Here is an 11,221-nt window from a genome sequence, read left to right as displayed (position 1 = left end):
TGATTGGGTATTCCTACGGCTACAACCATATAAGCAAATATCCCTCAAGCAAGCTAAGAAGGATAATAAATTATCACCAAAGTATTATGGTCCGTACAAGGTGTTGCAAAAGATTGGTACTATGGCATACAAATTGGAGCTTCCTGCAGCTTCTCGATTGCACCCAGTTTTCCATGTTTCATGTTTAAAGAAGGTTATAGGTGACAAGCTCCCAGTTCAAACAATATTGCCAAAACTTGACGAGGAAGGAAAAATTATATTGGAACCGGAAGCAGTCACAGAAACAAGAACTCGACAGCTACGAAATCGATCAATTTCAGAGTATCTTATCAAGTGGAAGAACTTATCCGCTGAAGATTCCACATGGGAGGATGAGAATTTTATGCAGAAGTATCCAAAACTACTCAAGCGTTGAGGACAACACTTTTTTGAAGGAGAGGGGCATGTTGGGTCCCTATAATACTAGTGATTACCCCATTACTATTGTAGTTATACCCCTTATTAATATTGTTGTGCCCCTATTGCCCCCATATTGTTATTACTGTGCCCCATAGAATCCCTCTATTGTTATTTTTGTGGCTTTATATTATTATTGTTAGGTCGGCTGGATTATATTGTGACTCCTTAGACTCCTATATATAGAAAGGAGGTTTTGTCATTTGTATCATCCAAGAATTGTTCATTTATGTAATGTAAAGGAGGTTTCCCCCTCGAAGAGGCTGAATTCTAAGGCATTGATCTATCTTTTCTATCTTTTCTTGAGTTGGTTTCATAACACTATATATTTATTAGTCCATGAGAGCCCCATCCCAGTCTCTTAGGGATGAATGAATTTAAGTTTCATTTAAGTATCAAGAATTTTATAAAGTGATTTAGGCACCTACTTTACTTGAACCTAAATTCAATTTTGTAATGTTATTTTTTACTCCCATGGAGAGTTATTTCCAGGAGGGCCAGACATTTGTGAATTGACAAATTTGAGTTAAGCCTAAGATCTCACGAATTTTCTCCTATGAATCTTTATGATATTGAATGGATGAAATCATTTTAGAGCTCTATAAAATATTTGGGCCATCTCTTTTATTTTTTGTCTATCGATTTGCTTCAAATGTGTTTTCCTCGTGATATGATAATGGATTTACATAGTGGAATGAATCATTGGTGAGCTAATATTTAATTCCTTTCATTATTGGTTATTTTATTTACAACACCTGCCACTTATAAGTGAAGGTATTGAATGCTTGAATTATTATTATAATTGAATATATTTGATAAAAATCACATCTATAAAAACATATAGGGAGCTTTGATAATCCACTAGGAATTTGAATCTAATCCTTAGCTAGAAAAGAGATCAATAACACCCTAAAGAAGAAAAATGAAATCTCACAAGTTCCATAATGAAACTAGGCATTTTACCATATTCTAAAACATCGTGGGATGAAGAAATTTGTCTTGTTTGTGATACCAAGAAGATAGAGAATGAAAAATCTCTTTTAAAATGTCAACCACATATCCACATTAAATCTTAATCTCTATTTCAAGATATATATAATACTAATAATCTTCGTAACTTGTCAACTCACCAAAACTATAAAATTATAAATTATTTTATTTAAAAATAAAAAAATAAAAATAATATATATATATAATAATGATCTATTAATCTTTTATATTTTTCTAAAAGATTTAATAAATCGCCATAATGCATAGTAACCATCATCATTACTATTATTTACATAAATTTCTTTCATTATTTTTATAATTCATTTGTATAATGTGCAATCTATCTTCTTTAATAATATATAATAAAATTCTTTAAAATACTTTCCATGAATAAAAATGCCATTCTCATCGATAATCTCTCAAAATTATAAGTATATTTTGTATTATTGTTATCAAATATATGTGATAACCTTATTCTATAAGAGTGGTTGTGAGTGGCAACAAGAACATTCAATCTTAGTGGTTGCGATGGAAATAAGAGCATTCCAATCTCATCATAGATGGAAGTGAAGTATTTATGTGATAATAAAAAATGATAATGGAACATAATAATAAGACTTTCATCCTGGTTAGACTATGTGTTGCACTATATACATGAAGTTCCCTAATGGATAGTTAGTCCAATAAATAACAATGTTCTCCATTGTGTAAGCTTAATCGTTGTATGATTGATGTGATTTAAATGAGAAACTATAGGTGTAGTTGAGATCGCACGCTGAAGTTATTAAGTCACCTATGTCATCATGTGCCAACTACATTTTCTTCCTAATATATCGTAATCTTGACCCATCTTGTTAGAGTTTGTCTGGTTACTTGTAGCCAAGCACGAGTTGTAAAGTCATAAGTGGCTAAGTATTAAAGCTTTACGCGGTGTGTTTTAAGTGTAGATGTGTTTAAGTGGAATTATTATATAATTAATTTAGATTTATCTTAATTAAGGATTTATCAAGCGTTTAGAAGGATTAAATTAAACAAAGTGCAAATATTTTTTGGAGTACAAAATGTGAGGAAAGGATTTCATCTTGAGTAATTTGATCTCTTTCGATGCTTGATAGAATTGAGTTAAGATAGATCTTGAGTAATTTGATTTCTCTCGATGCCTGATAAAATTGAGTTAAGATGGATCTAGGCTAGTTTCAATCATAGGATAACCATCATTATTGTATATGTTTTAGATGAATTTAATCATTTACAATTTACTAAATATCATTTATAATCTGGAGAGTACTATAAAGAAAGCCACTTCTAAAAATACACAAGCATTAAGGTGAATATTAAAAAGTAAAAAAGTTCAATAATAAAGAAGGTGAATAGTAAGAAAGTAATAGGATGAATATAATAAACTACTTATAGATTATGTAATGACCAATCTAAATCTATCTTCAACTTTCATTTACTTGTACCAGCTAACTTTCCCATATTTTCTTAAAAACCATCTTATAAGAGAAATGGATTTTCAATACCATTAAAATATTTAACTAGAAATATTGCAATAAATGCCATACCTTTCCACCATTAATAATTTATTTCTCCAACCTTACATGTTCCTCACATTTCTATATACATTCTAGCACATGAATTTTGTTTAATATGTTGTATATATCCATGCATTCTATATATCTTAAAATTATAATGGTTTTAATGTGAAAATACTAATAGAGGAATCAAACCCCAAGAAAACAAAGTAATGGACTTCAACTTATAACTAAGAGATGATTTTGTAATATCATAGGATGTATTTTAAGATCGGTTTGTGTTGTATTATTGTTAAATTAATTTCAATCGATGATTTGCACTATCTCACCACTAAAAAAAATGTACCAAATAAATTTTCTTGGTATCCTTACATCAATTATTACATTGAATCATTTTCATTGTATTATCACTCAAAGTAATGTACCCTATTATTTTTCATTGTATAATTACCAAAATTAATGCAACTTTTTTGAATGTGAAATCATTTTACACAGTATGATCACCAAAATCAATGTCCCCTATTGTTTTAGGTTGCACTACCGTTAAAATTAATGCAACTTCTTAATTGCTTTAAATCATTTTTTTACTATATCATCATTTAAATAATACATCCTATTGTTTTTGAGTTGTGTTATTGTTGAAATTAATACAACTACTTGATTTCTCTAAATCATTTTCACTATTTATCATTGGGATTAATGCATCATGTCATTGTGTGTTATTTCATTGCTAATATATGCAATTACTTGGTGCCTATGCATTATAACATTGCTGAAATAATGAAACTAATTGATGACTATTCCTTATATCATTGCTAAAATCAATGCAATTACCTAATTGCTTTAAGAAATGTTGAAATCTTTCTTTATGTTTTACACATTTCAATTATATTACTCATTTCATAGAAACAATAGAATTCTCATTGAAATTGCCAATGCATGTTGTGTAATTACAATCTGCAATGGAGTGATCATAATTGTCAAAGGTGTCCATTTTTATGAATTACAATTCCCAACAATCTAGAATTTGAAAAATTACAATTCTTAATCTTAAGCGGCTAGCTTACAATGTGATCTAAAATTTGAAGAATTAGGATTTTTTATACACTACTAAGTGACTAGATTATAATTTGTATACAAGTGCCTAAATATCTATCTTTATTTTTTCTTAATAGCTAGATTACAATTTATACATATGTACTTAAGTATTTATCTTTACTTTTTCTTAAAATTCTTTTATATTTTCTTATTTTCTTATTTCATATTTTTTTTTTAATTTTAAATTTATTTATTTATTTTTATCTAATAATTATAATTTAGGTTGTTTATTAGTAAATAAAATACCATCAGTAAATATAATTATCTATATAAAAAAAACTTCACACTATTATAAAAAATCATAAAATTTTCTTATTCAAAATTAATTATAACTACAAATATCAAATACATTTAAAAAACTTTTCAATATTATAAAACATCATAAAATTGTATACATTTACTATGATGTAATATAAAGATATAACCTAATTCTCAACATTTATACACATATATAATATCAAATAATTATTTAAAATTCACAATAATTAGAAATATCAAATACAATTACTACAATTTAATAATTAGAAAGATCAAATACATTTACTATGGTGTAATATAAAGATATAACTTAATTCTCAACATTTATACACATATAATATCAAATAATTATTTAAAATTCACAATAATTAGAAATATCAAATACAATTACTGTAATTTAATATAACGATGTAACATAATTTTCAACATATATGAAAATACACGGTTAAAGAGTTGTCATTGATTTGGCATCTAAATCAATCTACGTTTCAATTAGTATCCCTGTGTAACAAAATAATTCTCATTACAATTTAATATAAAAATTAACATAATTTTCAGTATATATGGAAATACAAAACGATTAAAGAGTTGTCTTTGATTGGGTGCTGAATCAATCCATTCAATCATCGTTACTTCGCTTTTAGGAAAAGGGAGGAAAAAAAAAACATTGGAATTTCCAATGTTTTTATTATTTTAAAATTACAATTTACAAAGTACTAATTGTAATTATCAAAATTATTTATATTTATATATTATAGTTTTTATGTCTTAAAATTTGAAGAATGATAATTTCACACCTAGGTTAAGTGGTTAGTTTACAATGTAACTTTAAAATTTGAAAATTTATGATTTTTAATATAATGTAAAGTTTTAAATACTAGGTTAAGTGGTTAGTTTACAATGTAGCTTTAAAATTTGAAAATTTATGATTTCTAATTTCTAATGTAATGTAAAGTGGATAAATTATAATATGTGTGAGATTAAGTATAATAAAGTTACTATTTCAAAGGAGTAGTTCAATTGGTAATCAAAGTGATGTGAAATCATGATAACTACGAGATCTAAGATTCAAATCTTCCTATCATGACTTGGTCTATGAAGAGGAGGACAAGTCATAGACTCCAGAGGTATAGTGGTAGCATTCTGAATCGATCTCATATCATGACTCAGTTGTTGATTCCTCTAGATTACAAAAAAAAACTATCAAGTTAACGAGAACCATGACCTCAAAACGAGAACTCTAGCCCTAAAAACCCATATTTTTTTATAAAAACCATTAAAAATCACCCTAAAAAGTGGTGTTGCAATAACACCCTTTTTTCATTTTAGAATTAAAATTCCAACATTTTTCAACCATGGCGTTAGAACCAAATATCATGAGTGCAAAAAAACTTAAAATTCAACACCTAAATCAAAATTGTTTTACCACGAGATTTTTTTTCAAAAATTAAAATATAACTCATTTGAAATTGCTTGCCAACCTATACGGCCATGAATCTTAACCGTAAATATGTTAACATGTCCTCTAGCATTGGTGTTATGAGGATTTTAATGATGTTTTGGGACTTATATTCTTCACTGGATTTGTTGCCTACCCTGTTGTTATTTCCACTTCTAGTTATGTGGTTTCTTTGTTGGTGCCCTCTCCTCACATCAATGTTTAGGGATTTCTTCAGTCCTCTTCTCCATCCCTTCTCAGAAGTTGCTACTCACTCCTCCCTTTCTCCATTCATTGTGGACTCCTTATTCATTGGCTCTAAAAAGCTTCAACATCTTTGCTTGGTTGCACACGGTTTAGCATCTGGATTTGGGGTTGTTAGCCCTGTGTGCCTCTTCCTCCCATTTGTAACTATGATGACACAATGAGCTTGATCTTGTAGAGGTGGCAAAGCTATAGGAGAAGTTGGTGGTTCATATTCCAAGTTTTGGGCAAAGGCTTTAGCTCAAAATTTTCTTGTGCATACTCCTTCAGAAATTCAATCAAAACTTAACACCCTTAAGGAGGAAGCTCATCTTGAAGAATAGGGAGTCTTGGACATTGAATTTTTGGATAGCTTGGCCACCTGGATTCTTGACACTGGGAATATAAGAGGTAGACAATTATTATCTATACAAAGCAAACTTATATTGGCACGCTCAAGATTATTCTTGGAAAAATGTTAGTGTATCAAAGAGAAGTAGGAGATCAAATTATGGTTAAATTAAATGATTTGAAGCTTATGCTCATGGATATTGAAGGCCACCTAGTGTGTCTGGACCTTGGTCCCCCTCCAATCCTTGATGGACTTCATAATGCAAGAATGGGGCCCAACCCATAAACATGGATAACACTCTTTCTTTTTTATGATTATATTTAAGTTTTTTTCTCTCTTGTTGCTAAGTTTTAGAACTATGTTTGGTTTCTTTTCTTATGCTTTTGGGTTGTTTTCCTGCTTTAGGGACAGGTCCAAAACCTTGTTTAATGCTCTTACAATCAGTTTTTTTTTGTTCATGATATTTAAATAATTGTTTTTTCATTTGTTTGGTTTCCCCAATGGTTAGCCAGAGATAGAAATAGACTCTTGGACTCTGTAATTTTGATAATAATAAAAAAAACAATAGAAATTTAACTTACAAGGAAAAAATTCTATGGTCTATAAAATCATTACTAGTGTAAACAAAATTATAAAAAGTTACTTTAAAAAAAAAAAGACAACATAATGCAAATTTAGAAAAAAAGTTATAAAAAATTAAATTAAATTATGATGAGAATATTGTATTAAATCAAAATATGTACTTGGATGGCAGCCTATATAGCAAGTGAATACAATAAAAATCCTTCGAGGCCATTGATATCTTCAACCTCACAATGGTCTTTATTCTTAATATTTATTGGTTGTTTTACTATCCTAAAGGACACAAGGTCTTTGGAGGTGTAAATTTTCTAAAGAACATGTAGATACGTACAAAATTCACACTGCATGGTAGACCCATTGTTAAGAAATAGTTGCAAGGAAAGGAATACCATTTCTCATTAGGACTCTTGCGTACAAGTTTACACATTTATTAGCAAGATCCTCTGCAGTAGAATTGTTCATTCTCGACACAAGAAAGAAGTTAATAGTAGAGAAGGCTAGTTTTAGATTCCTGATTCGATTAATAATGCTTCACAACTTGCAATCTTTAAGAAAATATCTATGAATAAGGTTAAGGATAACCAACTATGAACCTCTCAAGGCCACCAAATCTTCCATGTTTGCTTCTTTGACCAGAAGGAGCCCTTGCATAAATCCATATGTCTCTGTTGCATTATTTATGCAATTGCCTAACCTCCAATTGTACTCAATTTCACCATAAGAGTTAAGAATAAACCCTCCCATGCCTACCACCCCCTAAAAATAAACAAATATTTATAAATAAATAAAAATTTGTTGTCCACAGGGTCTTTGATAGACAGTGATCGGGTGCTATGTTAGGGCACTCCTTAATGTGAAGCCACCAGTTCAATTCCCCATCCCGATTGGGGTGATATATTGGACATGATCAAGACGTAGTCATGCCAAGCTTATAATAAAAAAAAACAATTTTGTTTTTGTAGGTTAATTGTATTACCTTTCAAAATCACTTTACATCCATAAACTCAGTTTTAACGTCCATACCAAACCATACCTTACTCAGCCATATAGAAAACCATAGATTTAGGTTGGTCCAAGAGGTCCAAAACATAAAATCTACTAAAATATAACAACAATTCAAAACAAAGTTACTCTACAACACACAAGTACTTGACAGAGACCACAAATAACCCAATAGATTCAACCACTGAGGAGGGTTGATTGATTAACAAATGGAACCTCTATATCTTATCATAGAACCGCACCTAAATTTGGTTTTCCAAACCAGATCACAAGAATAATAAACCTCAGAGACGAGTACAAACTAAAGCAGCAAATGGCTCCACTATACTCTATATTTATCTCCCAGAGATGCCCATCCAAACTCAGACTGCCAAATCAATATACAACTGAAAATATCATAAACTCTAGAGCCTAGTACATAGATAAACAAAAGTTTAGACCATTATTACCAGCAAGATTAAGGCCAGGAAAAAGGTCGACTCACCCAACCACAGAAAAACTAGAGCATATGGAGAGCTATGAGTCAAGATAAATTGAAACAACCAATGAAATACCATACCAAGAGAGGCGAAATTCATTACTCAAGAAAGGAAAAACCACCATATATAAAGACATCTGAACCAAGTTCGAAAGGGAGTAGCCACTACCTCCACCTTCTAACTCCAATTGAGCCAATTCCTTGCACTTTCAATACCGTGAACTCTCGACCTCTGTAGTCTGCCAACTGCTAACAAGGTTTGAGTTTTACCACCAAATGTTAGACCCAGGCATGTCCAGAACTATTTGAGCCAGAACATCTAGAGACAATAGAAGTTACCCACTCCCCCCACTAACAGACTGAGACCAAATTCAAATTTCCAGAAAATCCATCTAAAGTTGGCGGTTGTAGCTTGCCAACAATGGCAACTTACCATTGTATCCATAGGAAAAATCATAGGGTTTCTCAAATGTCCTCCCTCAAATAAAGCTTCATCTAAACTCTCCAGAGTATTATACATCAGGTGACCCATGTACAACATGCACTTAAAACTTAATGCTCGTCCTACATGCCACCCTTGCATTGAATGCATGGTAGGATGTCGAAGTGGCGGGCACTCCTCAACTCCAGAACAATTTTCGCTATATCAATCTACCCCACATAAGTAAATAAATTTAAAAATAAAAATAAAAAACAACAATTAAAAAACCAATAACTAAAAAATCAATATTAAAAAAACAAATAAAATTTAAAAATTATATTAAAATAATAATAATAATAAATAAATAGATATTAAACAAAATATTGTAGGAGAAGGTTGGTAGGAGCCCTACAATGTTTACATAGGTTTTTTTTAATATATTAAAACAATGTGCTCACCCCGCAAAAAAAAGAAGGAAAAGCTCAACAAAATATGGTAGAAGAAGGTTGCGGAAGCCCTACAATGTTTACAGAGGTGGTATATATATATATATATATATATATTTATTGGTTCTTATCTTTTCTGTGATTTTTCTTTTTAATCGGAGTTTTCATATATTTTTTTTTAATCGGATATTATCTAGATTTAAAATTTTTATTAAATTTTAATTTTAGTGATTTTTTATAATTTTATTGATTTTTTAATAAAAGTTTTTGAAAACATATTTTGTTATTTTGATTTTTGAATTTTTTTTTTTGTTTTTTTATGTGGTTTATTTATAACTAATTTTTATTTTTTTATAGAGATATTACATTTAGTGTTGAATTTTATGTTCTTTTTGAAAAGTGGCAATGCAATATCACCCTTTTTTATGGGTGTAATTTTTGACATTTTAAATATTTTTATCAATAACAAATTTGACAAATGTTTAAAAGGCCAACATTTAAAAAAAAAGATAGGCAAACTTGAAAAATACTTCAAAAAATAACATTAAAAAATGACAAATTTGAACAAAGAACAAATTGAAAAACACTTAAGAAACCAACATTTGAAAAAAATAGACAAACTTGTAAAATATTTAAACCAGCCTATATCCATCTTAACTCTGAATCTACCAAACACCGAGAGGAACCAAATCTATTTTCACTCTAAAAAAGGTTTGCGTGAAAAGAGATTTGATCCCTCTCGACACTTGATAGATATGAAGTTAAGATGGATCTAGGTTGTTTAATTATTAATTATAAATATAATTAATAATTTTATGTTTATTTTATTTTATTTTTACTTTTATGTCACAAAGGCAAAATCTTTTATTGATAGTCATCATTATTAATTTTATTTTATTTTTACTTTTATGTAATTTGACCAAGTCAAAATGTTTAATAGGACATTGCATTACAACATCTCTACCATACTTGGTTGGAAAACGTTTCTCAGAACGAAAAACCAGCATTTGAAAAAAATGAATTCTTTATTCATAAAAATAAAAAAATTGTCACCCTGCTAAGGTGAAAGAACATGAAGGACAAGCTAGCATTGAGAAACAGTGTTGCAACAACCCAAATCTTGTACCTTTAGTCAAACTAGTCATCCGAGACACTATTGATACTTCCACTTCTCTTGATGGTTTCAGTGAACTTACGGTACTTCACTTGGAATTTACTAGTACTATGGCATAATGTATTGCATAATTAAGTCTTGGTTAGTAGATCTTTTTGTATGTATCTAGTTAGTATATGGATATTTGGGATAAAAGACATTTACTTTTGTTGTTGGATTAGATTCTAATCTAGCAAACCATGGTAAAATGATTTTGGTATTATATAAGATGTTATCAATTTAATAAAAAAAACTTATTTACAAAAAAGAAAGATTTAAAAAGCCAAACAATTGCCTTGATATTGCATCACCACTTTTCAAATTCAACATAAAAATCAGCATTATACACAACCCTTAAAAATACCAAAACTTTTTCAAATTTTCATAAAGTTAACAACTTTGATGTATCTATCCTTTTGTTTTACTATTATTTTTTATTTTATTTTATTTTTTCATTTTTTTCTTATTTCATTTTTACCCTATATAATTTTTAAATTTAAAAAAAAAAAAAACAAAAAAAACAAAAATCATCAACAATAATTATAGTTTATTTGGTTTCTCACTCAACAAAATATTGTCAAAAATTATAATTGTATATGGAAAAGATTCTTAATAATAATATAATCTTATTCAAAGATTCAACAAAATATTGTTGAAAATTATAATTGTATATGCAGAAGATTCTTAATAATAATATAATCTTATTCAAAGATTCACAATAATTATAAATATTGAATATTGTTACTATCATTAATATAAGGATGCATAA

This window comes from Pinus tabuliformis, chromosome 4_1 (genome assembly GCF_031772625.1).
Source record: "Pinus tabuliformis cultivar Carrire ecotype Pingquan chromosome 4_1, CPIR1, whole genome shotgun sequence".
Classification (NCBI taxonomy): domain Eukaryota; kingdom Viridiplantae; phylum Streptophyta; class Pinopsida; order Pinales; family Pinaceae; genus Pinus; species Pinus tabuliformis.
Note: the sequence above shows the minus strand (reverse complement) of the source record.